Source organism: Ambystoma mexicanum, chromosome 2p, assembly GCF_040938575.1.
Source record: "Ambystoma mexicanum isolate Mex_15411 chromosome 2p, UKY_AmexF1_1, whole genome shotgun sequence".
Lineage (NCBI taxonomy): Eukaryota > Metazoa > Chordata > Amphibia > Caudata > Ambystomatidae > Ambystoma > Ambystoma mexicanum.
In genome coordinates, this window is record NC_090923.1 from 261,859,545 (window position 1) to 261,881,067 (window position 21,523).

The following is a 21,523-nucleotide window of genomic DNA, read 5'->3' on the forward strand; positions in this document are numbered from 1 at the left end:
GTAGCAACCCTGTGCCTGGCATGACAACACCAACATCTGGCTCCATTGCGTCATCATCTGAAAAGTGGAGAAAAATGAACATTAGCACACAGGTCAGAAGCACATAACACACACACATAGACATCACATAGACAGCCAACACATGAAGCAGACATGTCAGATACCAATGAGAACCTGGCATGCATCCAGTGGCCTTGATATGCAAACACATCCCAAAAGCAGAAATGGATGTGTCTAAATAGCAAAGCCTACACAAGTTCAAAATGTAGTATATGAACTCCATCAGACACCACCTCTGTCAGGCACATGTGACAGGCAGGAAAGACATATGGCAACTAAGAGTTGCAACACACCATAAGCATTTCTGAACTGCAAATTGACCACTGCTGCAAGTGAATCCAAACACACAATGACACAGGTAACATTCATGTAGACATGCATCACTAAAGCATCATCAGCAATATAGCTCCATCCATCTGCATCTCGGCCCGTACCGGGTGGCATGGGCCATGTAGATATAGTGAATGTCCCAAGCAAAGCAAGTGCCTGAAACGGGCATGAGGGACCATAACGCCCAGTACCGTCCGAGCTACAGGACATGAGGCCTCCACAAAACCCCTCATGGCCTGATTGAGCACATTGAGCTATGAATGTGCCCTGTTACATCATTCCTTGTGAAAATCTCCACGCCCAGGACCCACCATATTAGCTAAGTGGGCCTTGGCATACACATACTGCACAACAGTGAACCTTCTGGATCATGCCAGTTCCACATAACGTGCGTAATGCAGAGATCTCACCAGCATAAACATCAATCTACAATATATTAGTCAGACAACAAAAAAGCTGCGGAAGACACATGTGCAAATAAACACTTTCACAAACACATAAGTGAGTACTTGCAATGTTGCACTACACAACATTGAAGCTGCTTGTATATGTACATGTGAAAGCGTTCAAAAACACCCATTTCCCCATACACCTGTATTGTGAGCATGACCAGCATCCAATACACCAAAGCAAGCAGCTACAACACTGCTTGCTTTGATCTATGTGGAAGTGCACACATACACACGTCAAGGAAGCTCCACAGTCATTACAACCTGATTTGCAGGCTACATTCAATCAGTGCCCTATGCCAGTTGGTTAGGCTGCAGATGACCAATCAACTCATCTAAACAACCCCTAGGGAATTCCAATACTGACTACATGTGTCATAGGATGCACCTGTGCCCGTCGCATTCATGACAGAGAAGAGATGAAAAACTGACCATACATGCCAGGTCACTTTGACATTGCATCAGTGAGTAGGCATGTAGAACGGTGTAACACGGCTCAGAACTGGGTTGATACAGTGCAGAACATGTGCATGTTACCCATTATCTATATGAACAAGTACTTTATGATGTCTATCAATAAACGTGAAGGTAGTGCAAGGCCAAATTCAGGCATCACATGCAATGTGCATGCAATGGGTTGCATCGCTACAAGCAAACCCCCCCGCCTAAGTGAAAATGCAGGGAGGCATTGCATGGTAGCAAAAGGGGGACCAGAGACCTGTGTATTGGCAGACAGTGTTGACTAGCATCAATTGCATCATCTGAGTCAACTGACAAAACAGCAGATGATAATGGGACGGTAAGCAGGACACATGATGAACCCTCAGTAGTACACCCATGTGTGCAGAAGCCACTAGACCAGTTGAATGGAGTCAGTGGGCCTGAAACAGGGGGAGGCCTGTGCCCCACACAGACTGTGACACCCTAAACATGTGTGTGATGCAGGACTGAGCCAGAGTGGGCATGGAATGGATGATCAAATGCCATGAAATGTAGGTCATCCTGGACACGTACTACAATGATCATCCAGTCAAGGACACATAGGGGCATGCATGGAATGCACATGAGCATGAATGGGCACTCATGTCCCTGCGGAGCATCTGCCGTCTGCACAGTCCCAGTGAGACACCCGACATCAAGGACAAAGGATGTACACCACTGTACCGTTGGACTTGCCCGCTGCCTTTGTAAATAGTTCTGTAGGTGTAAGTTTCCTTTCTATTTTTTTTTTCCTTTGGGGCGCATGGACTATGCCCTTATTAGGTAGGCTTTTTGGTAGGTTTCCTTTGGATTGTTGGATTTGTATTGCTCATGGACCCTGGATTTTTACATTGTTTATGGACTGGATTTGATTTCTTTGATTTTTTTTTACCATGGAGCAATGGTTTTCTTTATTTTTTAAACTTTGGATTTGGTTTAATGGACGAACGCGTTGGGGCCATTTTTATTTGGATTTAATTTGATTCAGCATTCACATTTTTTCATTCATTTTGGACATCCAGGCTTTTGTTTATTATTTCTTTTCTTGTGTGATTTTCTTTCATTCCTTCAATTTTGTATATAATACATTTTTGTTTCATACTTCATTTGTGTGGTATTCTCTCATTGGTTTTGTGCATGTCACGATGTGGGTTTTCTCATTCACATGCCCCCATTGTGTGTGTCTGACAGACATATATTGATGTGCATACTTGTCATTTGGGATCTATCATGACATGGGGATTTCAATATGGAGAGGATGGAATGTTTGGTTGGGTGTTTGGACTGAGGTGGCGAGGGGTGGCATTTGGGTGGCCATAAGGGCCATGAGTGTGGATCATGATGATGTGTTGGGCGTGGGGACATGAGTCGGGCCTGTTGGCAGGTGCCCCTCACTGGGGGTGGGTGGATGGGCGGGGGACATGAGTCGGGGCCTGCTGACAGGTGTCCGTCACTGGCGGTGGGGTGGGGAGACATGAGTCGGGGCCTGCTGGCAGGTGCCCCTCACTGGGGGTGGGGTGGGGGACATGAGTCGGGGCCTGCTGGCAGGTGCCCGTCAATGGTGGGTGGATGGGTGGGTGGGGACATGGGTAGGGGCTCACAAGTGTGCTCACAAATGCATGGTGCCAGGTGGGCTGCCTGCAGGGCATAGTGAGGGTTGTAGGGTAGTCCCCTGTGGTGTGGGCTGCCTGCAGGGCATGGGGAGGGGGAAACCACACACCCAAGAGGGCCCACGATGCCAAATTGCATGTGAAACTCCCCGTGTACCCCCCAAATACACTACCTCGCTCTCACCTGGAGTATCGCATGTAAAACTTCCCACGCACCCCCGAAATACACATACCACACTCGCCCAAGCCCTATCACGTGTGAAACTCCCCACGTACCCCCCAAATACATGTACCCCGTTCGCACAGGGCCTATCGCATGTGAAAATTCCCTGCATACCCCTCACATACATGTACCCCGCTCGCACAGGGCCAATCGCGTGTGAAACTCCACGCGTACCCCCAAATACATGTACCCCACTCGCACAGGGCCTATTGAATGTGAAACTCCCTGTGTAACCCCCAAATACACGTACCCCGCTCCCACAGAGCCTATTGCATGTGAAACTCCCTGCGTACCCACCAAATACACGTACCCTTTTCGCACAGGGCCTATCGCGTGTGGAACTCCCCCCGTACACCCCAAATACACATTTCCATTTACATTCAGCATGCTCAGATTTTCGATATGTCCGCGGACATGGCCGTAGTCTGCGGACATAGCGTATTACATACAGGGATTTTGGGGTGGAGAGGCATCCAAATGAGAATGAGCAGAGCAAGGGATTGGTCAGTAAAGTTTACTGGGTGTGTTGTGTAAGGAGAGAGTTTGTCAGAAAGTGTTTTTGCTGAGAGAAGAACAGTTAGGTATGGCTGTGTGTTTCAGAAAACAGATTATCTGGATTTTGGGAGATTCATGGATACATTGGTTGGAGGTGCATGCGGAACGCTGTGGAGGAGCTGCAGATCTTGGATTCCCTCATGTGGAAGTGCACTGGCATGGAGTGCGTGGAATTAAGTGGCTGGACTTGGTTGGTACCTCTCTGTACTAGTTTGGAGACAGAGCATCATCCAGACATAATTATAATTCATTGTGGAGGGAACAGTTTAGGACATGTGTCTGGAAATTCTTTGCAATTTGCAATGAAAGAAGGACTTGGGAAGGTCATGGACATGTTTCCAAATTCCAAAGTAATTTTTTCTCGTATTGTGCAAAATGTGGCTGCGTTCTTCTTCATTTGGTCCACAAATGGAGAAAGTGAGGCACGATGTCAATAAGGCTGTTTGTGCCTTTCTGCCTTTCTGTTTGTGGCATGTCCTCTTTTCACAATGAAAATATTATGTTTCGTAGCACATACATTTTTCGCAGAGATGGAGTCTATCTTACTTATGCTGGTAATCAGATTTTTCTGAGAAATGTACAAAATGCTTTGCAATCTTTTTTGGAATACCAGCCATCCATTTTGCAGTAGGTGTTGACTATTTCAAGTTTTTCAAACACAAGGTGGGCCTTATTTAGGTAGTGGGCAGACCTTTTCATGCTCCTAGACCGTAGTCTCAAAAGCACTCCGAAGACTCTCCCCCCTGCAGGGTACTGCGTCGCAGTACATACACAATATTGTGACCCTCGAAAGGTAAGGGTCAACAGCATTGTGAATGGCCTGTGAGGCAGCTGGAGGGATGCACTGTCCCACAGGAGTGTCTCTTGGGGTGACAGGAGAACAACAAAATAAGATACCCCCTGAGTTTTTGGGTAGTGTTCATGTTGTCCATGTCCATCAGCGGACATACGCACAGTCCGTGGACATCAAAATCACTAGCTGGGGATTCAGTATGTTCTATGTTACATGTATATAAAGTAAGGGAATCCTAGTAAACATCTTTCAAATTTACACTATGAATATGTGTATTCAGTAATGGTTGTGCTGCTAAAAACCTATGAAATTCAGTAAAAGAAATTAAAGAGCGCCCTCTAGTTCCTTTGTTCGTACCACATTACCACATTAAACTTGATTTTCAAGTAATCCCAGATCAAATAATTCTCCAGGAAGTCACGTATGTATGTTGGTGGGATATAATGCGCAAACACCCCCCACACTATTCCTTGTGGCTAGAGTAACAAAAGCCTGCTCTTCTCTCTGTTCCACAATAATGGCTTTCACTCACAGATTTAATGTACCTCAGGGATTCACCCAGGACTCTACTTGGGGTGCTCCTTTACCATATCTCGACTAACTCGCATAATCTTGCCACCCTGCTTCCCACCATCCACTTAGCCTGCAGGTTGTATCCCGCCAGAATAAAATTTAACAATATGCCAGCTGGAGCACTGACCATTTACCAGTACAGATAAGACACCCCGTAGCCAGCTTCCCAGGATGGCAATGCTCTTTAGCATCATGTAATCCATCTGGTACATCAGGGTTTTATAGGTATCAGGTAATATTATCCCCACCAAAAATATCGCTGTACATATGGTCGTCGGGAACATTTTCCAACTGGTGATAGCTGGCTTGTATATTCATAGACTTACAATATTTAATTGTTGGAGTGCATGCAAGTTCTAATCTTCATGGACAACCATGTGATGAATACCTACATCAATGAGTATAGAGGGCATGTTGTCATGGGTGTCATATGGAGGTTGACAGGCATAGCAGTTGTGAAGCCTGGTGACTCCCTGTGACCTCCAGCACTTCATCTGCACCCCCCCTGGTGATGAAATGCAGATGCAGGATGAAATTCAAAGCAATTTGTTTTTTGAAATCACCCAGTGAAGTTTGGCTTAATATACTAATGGCCTATTTTTGAAAAGTGCATCTGGAGAATAGTGTTTGCCTATATTGGTCTGGTAGACTGGATGCCCCAGACCTAGATCTTCTTATTCAGAGACAACTTTATTATGTTGTATGTGTCTGAGGCCTACCATTTGAAAATATTCTCAAAATTGTAATGCTATTGTGGCCTAGACCTTTCTGTATGCATGTAAAAAAGTTGGTATATCATATTTTTATGAATAGCGCTTCATGTGTGACTCCCGAGTCCTCCTTCTTCAAAGAACTCTACGATATATGGTATTACTGTAAAATGTAATAGTACTTCAAGTATCAACCACCTCAGAATGATGAAGGGCTGATTCAGCTCTGCTGAAATACAAACTTGGAAACTGCAAGCTGGCATGTGTCGGAGTTGAGCTTTTATCTCACTGAGTTCTCCAATTGTGACTCTATGCTGTTAGAAAGAAACAAATATTCGTATATCTACCCACCACCACCTCCTGTACCATCCATTCCTTTATAAAAGAAAATATAGCACTAGTATTAACAGGTTTACTAGTGGGCCATGACATTGTTCGCCGGCGACTAAGAACTGTAATAATACGTGTTATATTAGGACGAAATATAACCCACAGAGCTGGTGGATTATCAAATGTTGTGGTATGCTTTTTTAAGGAGAAATAGCTGGTTAGGTAGCTCTGTGGGTTAAGTGCTCACTGATGGGATCTATGATGGTTCTGCAGATCACAGGTTTGAATCTGGGCATGGTCCACTAAACCATACATGTGTAAGGAAGAAGTGGACATTTTGCCCCCCATACATTCAACATGAAGGAAATCATCTGCTCTTGCAATTGTGGGGGACACTCACCGTGCCCTTCCCTGGGTCCAGTGGAAAGATCCCTTGCACCACTGGAAGAGGGGCTACTGCAAGATACATTTGGAATCCATCTTGATCACCCCATACTCCATTTTTTGGACTAGGCTGCATTCATGTTATTGTGAAGCCTCCTCTCCCTTCAGCAGCACTGCGCACTACGAACACTGACCGCCCCACCTCCTCCTCCTGTGTCTGTGCACCCCAAGCTCATTTCTCACAGATGTTGTGGTGCAAACTGTTGCAAGCAAACAGTGTATTCTTTCAGCCTTCCTCTGAGCTCACTACCCTGTGTGTGACTGGGACAAATCCTGATTTGTGGCTCATCCATCTCCACAAACCTGCTCTTGCTCCTTTCACCCCCACCATTGAAAGTGTTATTGCCTGCACAACCTGGTGCCTCTCCATTCTCCCTTTCATGTAACAGAAGTGTGACCCTTCCCCACTGACCACTCCTGAGGACCCCCATATAACTGGTTTCATGTCGTCATACATCACACTGAAAAGCAGCACATATCAATCTGCCCACCCGAGCTCTGTGGCACCTTGACCAATAAATCCCTGATCAAACCCTCTGATAATGAACCTGGGGGCAAGATCCACATCCCCACTAACTCTACAAAGGTAGCATAAATGTGTTTATATGTATTTGCAATTTATAGGTAACCCCAAATTATCAATGTTGTTTTATGTCCTGCATTATTCATCATGTGCCAGAAAATGTAATGTAGTTTAGTTAGAGTGACCCCATCACATGGAGCTGGCCTCACCTTCACTCTGCCCAGATGAGCCCGGCTGACCCACGTGCCACATGAAGCTATAGTTCTGAACCAGCCTATCCTGTGGAGCCAGCCCTTACATCAATATACTGTATTTGTATTCTCTGATCCTGATGTAATCCTGTGCCCCTATGGGGAAACATCAATAGTGACGTTTCCAAACCATATAATGTACAATTTTTGTAATGTTTGTCAGAGCGCTCTCGAAGCAGCAGAGTTCTCTGGATGCTGAATTCTATGAACCTTTATTTCACTTAAAACCAATCTCTTGGTCTCATTCCCTACTGGGATGTGTCCTTTATTGTGAGTTTATAATTGTATTATTGGGGAGTGAGCACGTTCACTTGGTGACACCTGCTATGTGATTGTGGGTTCTCCAACAAAGTCCCTGTGTCATGTGGTAAGATCCGGGACGCCCCCAGCAAAACCATCACCACCTGCGGCTGACCAGTGAGCGTACGCACTGAAGTGGTTCCAAGGGTCCAAGCCATTGCAAATACCCGACTGCTCACCGGGGCGTGCCACGGGTTGGTTGGGGGGCAGCACTCTGATTGTGGATAGACCGTGAATGGAGGCTCTTGGATCACCTCAAACACGTGAGTATTGGTTGCGAGCAACTTAAAGGAGGGGAAGTTAAAGGGGTGAAAAGGTAAAACATGTTATGGTCAGGGAACGGCCTAGGAGTCAGATTAAGTGTGCATGGGAGCATGTGAGTATTGACTAGTGTGCTTTTCTTTCTCTTTCTTATATGGCCATTATGTTTTTTGTGAAGAGGTAACAGTACAAAAGGAGAATACGGGAACCTAGCTCTGAAAGGGGGAGGAATGCGGAACCGTGTAGCATTGACACGACCAGTGCAGGATACAAGTGGAAGTAAACAAGAATAAATTGTAGGAGTTTTGTATATTGAGGAGACTCGGGAGATATTAGCAAACTCTTTTTCCTGTGTGTAACAAGCAGTTTTAGAGGCAGGCCCAGAAGGGGCCCAAGGAGAGGTGAATGTGAAGAGTGAGTGTGGGGAAAGAACACAACAGGGGTAATAGGGAAGGGGTAAAAGGAAAGGGGTATTGATATTTGTTTTTGTTCACTGTTGCTAGTAAAGAATGTCTGTTTGTACCAATGTCTATCCGTTAAATGGTTTTTATGTTCCACTATCTCAGTTTGTGTTTATGGAGTATTCAGGGTCGAACAAAGTGTAAGTGAATGTGTTTTAGAATTGTATTACTTTGAAGTCTGTTCTCGACAAAGATAATGTTAACAAACATATTTTGCAGTATTAAAACACATACAAGTACACATGCACAAGGTAATAGTTAAAAGGAAAGCCATGGGGGCAGACACTCCCTTAATGCACATTTGTCAACACCTCCCTCTGTACAGTGATTAAAAAAAAATATCATGACCATTGGCTCACTGATATTAAGGGGGGGGGCCCATTATGGCCGGAAGGTGGATCATTTGACAAAAGGGTATTAGATCTTGTAACAACATATCTGCAAGCCAAGTACAAGGGGAAACAGCTCCAAAATCAAAAAGAGGTTTTAGATTTCTGGCGGTTGTTTAAAGAGAACCCTCCTGTACCTTATAAGGGGAAGGAAGTGCCACTGAGGTGGTGTCCGCACCGACAGGAGGAAGGGGAGAAAGTAAGGAAGGAGAACCAACAAAATTTTACCCACTCCTAACCAGACCTGCTGAATGTTATAGTGACCTGTCCTACCTGCCCCAGCAAAGCGCGCCCGCCAACCCCGCAGCAGCACCCCCGCCTCCTTATGATCCCAGAGGGCTGTATAGTCCTACATGCAGACCACCAGTAAACATTGCTACTCTAACTAGGGATTTAGAAAGACATTTGACCATCACACAAGCAGAATTAACCTGTCTAAGAACACTGTCTGATAGGAGCCAAATGCTGCCAGGGGGGTGGGGAGACACCTTCGCTGGCCTCATCTAAGAACACCTCCAGTTTAACAGAGGATGAGTGGAAGTCAGGGGAATTCTTCTTCCACCTCAATAACACAATAACACCCCAATAAAAGTGCTACGTGTAGATAAAGTACACTTGCAAGAAAAATACTGCATGGGTTCCACTGGCTATAGGAGACATAAAATGCTTATTAGTATGCGCAGTGGGTGATCAAGCAGACAGGGTGTGGGTGAAGGCAGGATTCCCGGGAGTAACAATTGATTGTGACCACCATGATGGGTCATCCTTCAATAACGTAAGAGCCCAGGTGTGGGATCCACTGCGAAGAACCTTCCCAGACACCCCTGATTTAGACTCTGTAATGCAATGCACAATGGGGGACGAGGAAAATGCTGCGCAATACATTCTTTGGGTGCAAGACATGTGGAGAGCAGAGACTGGCATGGCTTGGGACCAGTCAACCTCCCTTTTTTACTTCATTATCAAGAGAGATCTCCCGAAGGAGGTACAGAAGGCCCTAGATAAAATTGCCAGGATAGATGCCAAAGGTTGGCCAGAAATACAGAGTATCATAGTACACCACTGTAGGAGGATCAAAGAAAGAGAACAAGAAATCACACACAGAAGGTTGGCAGATGAAGAGAAACTCGTGCAAAATAAACTGGTGAAAGTTGCGGTGGTAACAGCCGCCCTACCCTCCGAAAGGCAGGGAAGGGGAGGAAGGGTCACTAGCAATACAGGCAAGCATGGCAGCAGCGTGGACAAACGGGCAGGAGCAATGGGCTGGAGAGGAGCAATACGGGAGACCCCAATGGCAGGGAAGGCCTGGAAGAGAAAGAGGTGGGTACAGAGGACCGAGAGGGGGATATGGAGGGCCAAGGCCTAGTGGGTAAGGACAAGGAGGAGGGCAAGGAACCACTGCTGGGGGCGGAGATAGGAAATAAGCAGCTCATCTTTATGGTGGACTCAGGGGCGGAAAAATTGTGCCTCATTGAAGGCTGTTCCCACTGTCGGGCAAGAGTTTGGAAACACAGGGTTTCTCTGGGGCAATCTTAAAGGTTCCCTACACAAAAGATTTGGAGGTCAGAGAGGGGGGAAAGACAGTGCAAGCACTCCTACTGTATCATTAAAACTCGCCAATGAATCTACTTGGGAGGGACCTCCTTAGTTAGCTTAACATAACAATTTCTTTTACCAAGAGGCGGCTGGTATGTTTAGCTCCGGGGTATGCCCACTTCGGGCAATGCTTTTGATTCCTGCCCTGACAAACGAAGTAGCAGTGAGTGGGGTGCCTACGAATGCAGACATGTTTGTTTATTGCATACAGATTCTGGCGAGGATGTTGCCAGAAAGAATGCGAACAGAATGGAGAGTGCCTTCTGATTTCATTTTCCGCCTAGTTGCAGCCCCAGAGATTGTGCCTGGTACCATCCTTTCTTTAGATCTTCAGGGAGTGAAAATTTCATCCAAACGTATTGTGTCACTAGGACTGGACACGCATGGATGCAAATGGAGAACAGTTTTGTGCGTAGACCCAAATATAGAACTGCGAGATTAAACTGATGAAGGGCTGTTCACTGACAATGTCAATGATGGGGAGATTATAATGGAAATGTGCATGCCATGTGACTTAATGATCCAAAAGAGACGAATAAGCAACCCATTCAAGGCCACCGTCAATGCACCACCGTCAATATATGATGAAGATATGCAACAAGTACCCATGAATTTGTGTATCACACGCCCCCACGATGTAGGGCTGCTAAAAGTGGTAACACCAGTAAAAATAAAACTCAAACCAGGAGCAGTACTGCCCCGGGTTAAACAGTACCCCCTGTCAAGAGAAGCAGAGGAGGTAATAAAAGAACACATGCACGCACTACTTCAGCAAGGTATCATCGTACCATTAAACTCAACATGTAATACGGCAATTTATCTGATATAAAAACTGAGGGTCGGGGCTTAGAAGATGATACAGGACTTACACCCACTTGATGACATCATACAGAAGGAGTTACCCCTTGTCCCAAACCCTGAATCTATCTTGTGCAGTATTCCAATAGAAGCCACGTGTTTCACAGTGGTAGACTTGAAAAATCAATTTTTCTCGATACCACTGGACCCCAGTTCCCAATATTTGACGCCATTTACCCTAGGATTTCGGTAAGCGCTGATGTCTTCCGCGCACTAGAATGAAAATTGCTGCATTAGCCTGTACATCGCTGCAGGCATGCCCACGCTGATCTTTAAATGCAGAATTCCAACCTGCATTACTTTTTGCCCTGAAAGACTCAAGCAAGCCCTTTGCCGCCATTAAGGCACTCGAAGTACCTATTCACTTAAAGATGGCCGCCCGCCCGATGCTTGCTGCCCCCTCTGCCTAATCCAGCCTCCAGTAGCCATCTGATTGGCCTACTGGCCTATCTTCACCCCCATTGGCTGCCGGCAGGCGAAGCCGGCACACTCTTTCCAAGGCCCACGAAGGCAAGGCTGCTACCTGTTTGGAGCCTGTTTACAGCCGTTTCTGCCTCTGCCAGTCCCCCTGGCCCTCACAGGAGAGCACCAGCCTGGAGGACTCGCCACCCCAGGACCACTAACCATCGCCTTGGAGCCCCTGAGGTCAACGGGTAAGCCCACCAGCAACATAACACGCGCCCTCACTGATCCCCAAGCTGACTAACTCCCCCCCATGCGCAAAACACTACCACCTGGCTGCTGCCCTACACACCTACATCCAAGGACAGCACGTGACAATTGTACTAAGAACCTGTTTTGCTCGCTCACGGCTACGCACCTCTCTCTAGCCATACTGTGATTCAATGCAGTTACACTGCCTGCACCGCTATATGCTTATCTGAATGCCCCTTATTATGCCTAAACACTGCATTTTGCCCCTTTTTGTGAAATTGGAATCTAGGTAGACTGCCACTGTTATCTATTGCTGAAACACTGCATTTTGCCCCTTTTTGTGAAATTGGAATCTAGGTAGACTGCCACTGTTATCTATTGCTGAAACACTGCATTTTGCCCCTTTTTGTGAAATTGGAATCTAGGTAGACTGCCACTGTTATCTATTGCTGAAACACTGCATTTTGCCCCTTTTTGTGAAATTGGAATCTAGGTAGACTGCCACTGTTATCTATTGCTGAAACACTGCATTTTGCCCCTTTTGTGAAATTGGAATCTAGGTAGACTGCCACTGTTATCTATTGCTGAAACACTGCATTTTGCCCCTTTTTGTGATACTGGAATCTAGGTAGACTGCCACTGTTATCTACTGCTGAAACACTGCATTTTGCCCCTTTCTGTGAAATTGGAATCTAGGCAGACTGCCACTGCTATTTTGCTATGTACTCTCTTCCCGTCCTCACCTGCTTAATTGGCACGCTACTCACCTTGATTACCTCACCACACCCTTCCACTCTAAAGCACCACCACCACGATCAAATCAGCCCGCACCATCGATCACACACAAAAGACCCCTTGCCCAAGCCATCACACACTCCATATAACACAGCACTAATGATACCTAGCCTCAACCTCAGACTAGACAGACTCCGAGCCCGCACCATCCCTATCCACCACTATGCCACTCCCACACACATACCACTCAGAAACCGCCGACTTAGCTCTCGCACCCATAAAGTGCACACACTCCACTTCCATAACAACACATCCATATGCCACAAATTTAAACACTCACTTACCACACCGAGTAGTAACTCCTGCTCTCATTACACCACTGGACCTAAAGCAGACACCCACACCACACCTTCAAAAATCTCCTGCCCTTGCCCAACGCCTTACAAATGCGCCTTAATCAATGTACGATCACTCAATGCCCACGCATTAGAAGTAAATGACCTAATAACTACTCAAAACCTAGACTTACTCGCTGTCACAGAAACATGGCTCAACGAAGCCTCCGGCCCAGCCATTTCACTAGCCCTACCACAAGGGTATGCCATCCTCAGACAAGACAGGATAGCCAGAACAGGAGGGGGGGGTAGCCATTATTCACAAAGAAACCCTCTCTATCAGAGCCATACCCCACCAAGAGGAAGGTAATCTAGACATCCTATCAGTCAAACTAGCACTCTCTCCAAATAGCACAATAAATATTCACACCATATACCGTCCTCCCGGCCCAACCGCTAACTTCATAGGTCAAATCAATCACCTCCTAAGAAACAACCTTAAAAAATCTACTAAATCACTTCTCATAGGTGACCTTAACCTAGGATTCAACGACTCTAAGGACAAAACTGCTATCTCTCTAGCCAAGGACCTCCAAGACCTAGGCTTCTCTCAAAAGATCACCTCACCTACTCATTCTAAAGGACGCATCCTTGACTGGATCGTAGACCACAACTGTAATACAGCCATCACCGCCAATACTAGCCTCCCATGGACAGACCACAACCTTCTCCTATTTGACATCCCTATCTTAATAAGCGCTAAAGTGCCTACTAAAGCACCAGCAACCTCAGCGAGAAGCGCTAAAAAACTCACTGCAGACAATATCAGTGCACTCCTCAATCTACCTTGCCTAGCGCCCCCATTCTCCGATGACCCCAACATCCTCGCAGAAATATTCAAAGACACCATCACTATGGCTGTCAACACTGCGGCCCCACTAGAAATCAAAAAAGAAAAAAAATCCTTCCATTCCAATTCCTGGTTCACTCAGGAACTCCAGACCATGCGCAAAGACAAACGCTTAGCCCTAAAAAACTGGCAGCTTAACCCATGCGATACCACAAAAACTAATTTCAAATCCATAGCAAAAAAATACAAAGATGCAATCTTCCAGGCTAAATCAGAAACTTACAACAACCGCATTTCCAATGCCAACTCCCACTCCAAAGAACTTTTCAATATATTCAAAGAGCTAACCGTACCACCTACATGCCCTGATGAGATCGTCAAAGACGAGGCATGGTGTACAGGCATTCAATCAGCCATGCTTACAAAAATAAACCTCCTCCAAAACAAAATATCCCACCACTTTAAAACCTTACCCAAACAAAGTGAACATGCACAGATAAAACCTCATGTAAAAGTAAGAAACGTGCCCAAATTTGCATTTACCGAAATTTCAGAAACCGAGGTCACTGACATTCTCAGACACCTCAAACCATCACAATGTAAGGGTGATGTATGCCCCCCAAAAATCATCAAAGACTGCGCAGAACCACTCGCCCCCCTTCTCACAGCCTTCATCAATGCATCCTTCAAAACGGGCATAGTCCCAGACAGCCTTAAAGAGGCTTGGGTCCGCCCTCTCTTAAAAAAACCGACGCTAGACCCTGCTAACCCTAACAACTACCGTCCCATAACCACAGTCCCCTTCCTCCTGAAACTACTTGACAAGGCCGCCCACAAACAGATTCAACTATACCTTGAACTGAACGCAGTCCTAGGTAAAAGACAATCCGGGTTCCGCAAGGGACACGGTACTGAAACCGCCCTTCTAGACTTAAAAAATGAAATTACCAACATCCTAGACAAAGGCAAGCCCGCCCTCCTCCTCCTCCTTGACCTTTCAGCGGCGTTTGACCTGGTAGACCACACCACTCTTACCAGTCATCTGATACACGCAGCACACTTCTCAAAGGACGCAGCATCCTGGGTAACATCATTCTTAGAGGGAAGAGCAATGAAAGTGTTCTCTAACATAGCACATGCTGCACCTTCCATCATCCACTGTGGGGTACCACAAGGTTCCTGTACTGCCCCCACGCTCTATAACCTCTTTACCAAACCATTATTTGACAAACTAGACGCGCTGGGAATCACATACACAAACTACGCCGACGACACACAGGTACTCCTCCCCCTGACAGGGAACTATCTCCAAGACGCATCTACCTTACAGCAAATCTACTCTACCATACAGGCCTGGATGGCTACTAACGGCCTCTGCTTGAACGGGGACAAGACTGAAATCCTCATTCTAGGACAGAAATCGACCCTCTCCAACCTCAACCCACTGTACATCAATTTCAACATAGACAATTGCATCATCCCTGTCCTATCCTCAGTCAAAACACTGGGGGTTCACATAGACGCAACACTTTCCATGGACAAACAAGTCAGCGCCATAGTCTCGGCCTCAGCACTTACTACTAAACTCATTAACGCAATAAAACCATTCCTAACCAAGGATAGCTGCCTCTCCATCGCCCAAGCAACTATAGGAGCCAAACTAGACTATTGTAATGCGCTCCTAGCCGGAACCTCCCAAAAAAACTTATCTAGGCTCCAAACCACTCAAAACAACGCTCTCAGAGCAGCCCTCAGCATACCTAAAAGAGAACACATCACACAAGCCAGAATAGCAGCTCATTGGCTCCCAGTCAAAGACCGTATCTCCTTCAAAATTCTCACAACCACCAATAAATGCATCAACCTCACAGCTCCCTCCTATTTATCTGACACGATAGGTAGATACCAATCCACAAGACCTAGAAGAGCACAATACACGAACCAACTAGCAATACCTCGCATCAACAGAACCAAAGCAGGAGGTATAGGCTTCCCTTTCCTCGCACCTAAACTCTGGAATTCCCTTCCTACTGACCTCAGAGCTGACACATCTCTATTCTCCTTCCGAAAAAAGCTTAAAACTGCCCTATTCAACTAAACACGATTTCATGTACTCCTGCTGCTATGGCACATCTGCAAAAAAGTATATCTACTTGAACTGTATGTAACTAAGTAAGCAACTCTGTAACTAGCGCCACGATGCCTTCGGTCTGTTGTGCGCTCAACAAATGTGAATAAATAAATAAATAAATAAATAGGGGGAAAAAGATATGAACAATGCAGACTATCCCAGGGTAGTGAGAGTATATTCAACAGGATCTTGCATGAAGATCTTGGCAACATTTATGTAAAAAGTATGATCATTCAATACGTAGACAACCTTTTGGTCTGCAGTGAAAATGAAGAGAAATGTAGAGCAGATTCCGTAACACTATTGAATTTGCTAGCGCAAAAGGGGTACAAGGTGGATAAAGGAAAGTTGCGATACTGTCTAGCGGAAGTGCTTTATTTGGGGCAGCTAATATCAAAGGATGGTAAACAAATAATCCCTGACAGAGCAGCAGCTATGTGCAACATTAATGCCCAAAACTGTAAAGGACATACAAAAACTTCTCACCATATGCAATTATTGGCGAGCATGGATACTAAATTACGCAGCATACACACGGCCATTACTCCTGGTACTCAAAGAGGCGCAGAATGAAAGTACGGCAATCACGTGGACACAATAAATGATAACAGCCTTTTTACAAAATAAAAGACATGCTTTCAGAAGCACTGGTACTGGTGACCCCAGATTACGATCAGGAATTCTACTTATTTTTGCAAAGTAACAGTACACTTATGACTGCAGTGCTAACACAAAAAACATAATTGGGCCACAAGCCATTGGCCTACTACAGCGGCACTCTAGATTCAGTGATGCAAGGGTCCCCAGTGCAACACACACAGGTATTGAATGATCTGATAGATGCACTAGCCAAACTCTCAGTGGCTTCAGTGGTGAATTGCCAGGCCCACACCAACAACAATGACGCCATTTATTTTGGAAACACAGCAGCAGACGACATTGCGAAAGAGGCTGCATACTTTAGTAAGCCCCAAATTGTAGAATGTATACTGGAAAACAACATACAGGAGGAGAAGGTAGAAGGCTATAATTCACTGCCCATTACACAAATAATAGAGTTGCAGAAACGTGCCCCTACTGAGGAAAAAGCATTATGGGTAAAAATGGGGTGCAGACAATCACCAACAGACCTCCTTTGGCACCAGGAAACGAGTAGGAAGGTAGTAATGCCCCTAGAATTATGAAATGTAGCTTTTCAACAACTCCACTTCCCAGCACACACTTCCAAACAACACATAGCAGCAGACATTCAAGAAGATTGGTTTGTACCAAACCTCCAGGAGCACTTGAGTAAAATGACAATAGAATGAATCACATGCCAAACATATAACTCACCCCGTTGGGCTCTTCCGAGGGTTGCACATAGATTACGCTGATATGGGAGAAAGGTGCAATGGAGCAAGGTACCTTATAATTGTGGTGTGTCCCTTTTCTCGCTGCGTGGAAACAGGACTTTGTGCACACCCAGACTCAAAATGCGCAGCAAAGTTTCTGATGAGAGAGGTATTCCCAAGGTGGGGAATTTGTGACATTGTACGATCAGATAATGGAAGCCATTTTGTAAATGACCTTTTCAAAGAAGTAACATCTCTGTAGGGTTGAAACACATACTGTGTTTGATGACCAACTGCAAGCAAATTGGGTGGTCGAGAAGATAAATGGCCTCCTCAAAAGCAGACTCTCCAAACTGTGTCACACACTAAAAAGGAACTGGGTGTATTGCCTGCCCCAAGCACTGTTCCAGATACGAACACAGCCACGTAAGGACTATCATTTGTCCCCACACAAAATAATGACAGGAAGACACATTCAGACATCATTGTCTCCAGTGAGACGTGCAGCAGATGCTCATAGAGCTGCCACAGTGCTGGGGGATGAATTTAGGGAATATCTAACTCAACTCACAAGAGTAGTAAGGAGCATAGCCAAACAGATAGAGCCCCCATTCAAACAGGAAGGATAAACAGATACAAATACCCCAGCAACAAACAGTTCAATGTCCCAGTTAAGGCCCGGAGAGTTTGTGTATGTGCACAGCTTTGTGCGGAGATGGAACTCTCCAAGATTTGACAGCCCTTATGAAGTAGTGTACTGCAGACCTTCGGCGGTAAAGGTTAAGGGCCTGAAATGTTGCATACACGTCTCTGATGTAAGAAAAGCACACAGCACCACAACTCCCAATTGAGAACAGCCACAAGAGCGGGAAACTGCTGTGCCATAATCAAAGAGTACAAATAAAATGTCTAAATATAAGAAACATGAGAAGGACAAAGTGAATGTAAATATTGCCACAGTGTACAGTATTATCAAGTGTATAAGAATTGTGAAACGTGATTTAGTAGATGTAGTCTCTCTCTCTCTCTCTCTTTCTCTCTCTCTCTCGTCCCTACCCTTCTAAGCTATCCTTTTTCTTTTTCATCTTCCTCTTTCTCATTCACTGCTGACTTTTCCCAAATATATTGCCTGATAAGAAAAGAAAATGACAGTTTTATTTTTATGTGTGTACTTAACCCATTCATATCGCCACTTCAGGTTCAAATATTGCCGGAAGGAGGGCCCTCACAGACAATACCACAGATGTAGATAGCAATAGGGGAAGTGTTAGTGCCACTATGGCTTACTCATACGACTGTGGGCTTTATTGTGTGGCTATTGTATTCTCCACAATACTATTCTGCATGGGGCTCTATTGGAGTATATGCTTTATATTGGGTTATATAAAGCAAGGGGGGTGGGGCCTATAATGCAATTGTTGAAAGGGGGAACGTAAGGAAGGAGGAGAGGTTTTGCCCCCCATACATTACAGGAAATCATCTGCTCTTGCAATAGTGGGGGGATGCACTCCTTGCCCTTCCCTGGGTCCAGTGGAAAGAACCCTGGCACCAATGGAAGAGGGGCTACTGCAAGATACATTTAGAATCCATCTTGATCACCCCAGATTCCATTTTAGGACTAGCGCCGTGCACAGCGAACATTGAGAGCCCCCACATCCTCCTCCTGTGTCTGCGCAGCTCAAGCTCATTTCTCACGGATGTTCTGGCATGAATTTTTGAAATCAAACTTCTTTCATCCTTCCTCTGAGCACACTACCCACTGTGTGACCAGGCCAAATCCTAATTTATGGCTCATCCGTTTCAACAATCCTGCTCTTGCTCCTTTCACCCCCACCTTTGAAAGTGTTATTGCCTGCACAACCCTGTGCCTTCCCATTCTCCCTTTCATGTAACATAAGTGTGACCTTTCCCCACTGACCACTCCTGAGTGCCCCCCATATAACTGGTTCCATGTCATCATACATCACACTGAAAATCAACACATATCAATATGCCCACCCGAGCTCTGTGGCACTTTGACCAATAAATCCCTGATCAAACCCTCTGATAATTGCACCTGGGGGGCAAGACCCACATCCCCACTACCTCTACAAAAGCCTAAAGCAGAAATGTGTTTATATGTATTTGCAATTTATAGGTAACCCCACATTCTCAATGTTGTTTTATGTCCTGCATTATTCCTCATGTGTCAGAAAATGTTATGTAGTTTAGTTAGACAGACTGACCCCCTCTCGTGGAGCTGACTTGTCCTTCACTCTGCCCAGATGAGCACGGCTGACCCACATGCCACACAAAGCAACAATTCTGAACCAGCCTATCCTGTGGAGCCGGCCCTTACATCGATATACTGTATTCATATTCTCCACCAATCCTGATGTAATCCTGTGCCCCTATAGGGAAATGTCAATAGTGACGTTTCCAGACCATATAATGTACAATTTTTGTAATGTTTGCCAGAGCGCTCTCGAAGCAGCAGAGTTCTCTGGATGCTGAATTCTATAAACCTTTATTTCACTTACACCCAATCTCTTGGTCTCATTCCAACTGGGATGTGTCCTTTATTGTGAGTTTATAGTTGCATTATTGGGGAGTGAGAAACTTCACATGCCACTCACCATATAGTTTAGTTTAGTTTATTATTTATAATGCGCACCAGACCCAGGAGCATCAAGGCGCAGCAGAAAGGATATGTTAAACTTAGTTACATGGCCAACAGGCGACATATATAATAACACATCAGTATATACAGAGTAAATTACATAATCGCAAGAGAATGCACTGAGATTACATGGGTACAAGAAATACAGGACAAAATAGACAGTGGCATATCAATATATACAATGTAGGTTGCATGGTTAGGTGGCATAGAGTAAGGTGGACGCAGTACATTAGGAGAGTTGTCCAGGTGGACTTGGTGCAAAGTAGGTGACTCCATAGGCAGAGGATAGGAAGCAGAGCGTCGAGAGGGTGTTAGTCTGAGTTTATTTGTCATTTTCTTTCAGCCAGTTGGTCAAAATCTGTCTGAATTAGGCATAAGGCTGGGGGGCTCTAATACCTGGAGGTAGGGAGTTCCATAGTTGTGCGGCCTTGACTGGGAAACTATGTCCCCCAATAGTGGATAGTCTAAATCGTGGAACTTGGAGGCAGTTGGAGTTAGCTATTCTCGTCGATCTGGAGGATGTTTTTTTGCAAATTCTGTCTGTAAGGTAGGGTGGTGCATTATTATTGAGGCACTTGTGGGTAAGGGAGGCAGTGTTGAGTTTGATTTTATCAGGGGTAGATAACCAGTTGTATTCTCTTCTAGTAGATGATATATGCTCACTTATATTGATCTTCAATGCTGCTCTCAGGGCATTGTTCTGGAGAACCTGTATTTTATGGATGATTTGTTTATTCGCTCCGATGTAGAGTGCGTTACAATAATCCAATTTGGAAAGCATGCGGGCTCTAGCCAGCGTGAGGCAACTGTCAGTGGAGAGGAATTGTTTACTAGCTCTGATGAGTTTGCATGTGTATGCAGTAGCCGATGCAAGGGAGTTAACTTGTTTAGTGAAGTTCATGGTGGCGTCTAGGTAGAAGCCTAGGGTCTTCACTTCCTTTGCTACTTTTATGTTATTACCATCAATAGCGAAGTTGGCATAATATGGGCTTAATTTGGCTAAGTGGGTCGAGGTGCCTAGGGTAAGTAGCTCGGTTTTGTCGTCGTTCAGACATAGACCATGAGTGGCCATCCATGCCTGAACGATACTGTAAATTCTATTCACCAAAGCCAGATCAACGGCTTAATCTCCTGAAAGCGGAAGGAGGATTTGGGTATCGTCTGCATAGTTAGTATAGGCGATACCCAAATGGTCCATTTCGTCGAAGAGGGGCTTGGTGAATACGTTGTAGAGTGTGGGTGACACACAGGATCCATGTGGAACACCACCGGTTATGGGTATAGGGTCTGCTGAGGCCGAGGGAGAGAAGACTCTCATGGTCCGGTTACTCGGAAAAGACTCGATCCAGGTTATGGCCTCCTTAGATAAATGGGCTGCGGAATCTAGGTGACTACATAGGACTTTATGGTCTACCAGGTCGAATGCAGCCGAGAGGTCTAGAAGGAGGAGTAGTGCTGCTTGGCCTTTGTCTCTAAACTCATCTATTTGGGCCTTAAGGTCAATTAAGTCTTTCTCTGTGCCATGTTGAGGGCGGAATCCAGATTGACGAGATCCTAGGAGGATTCCAAGAAATTCTGTATTTGAATATAGGCCACTTAATCTAAGATTTTTAGAAGAAATGGCACAGT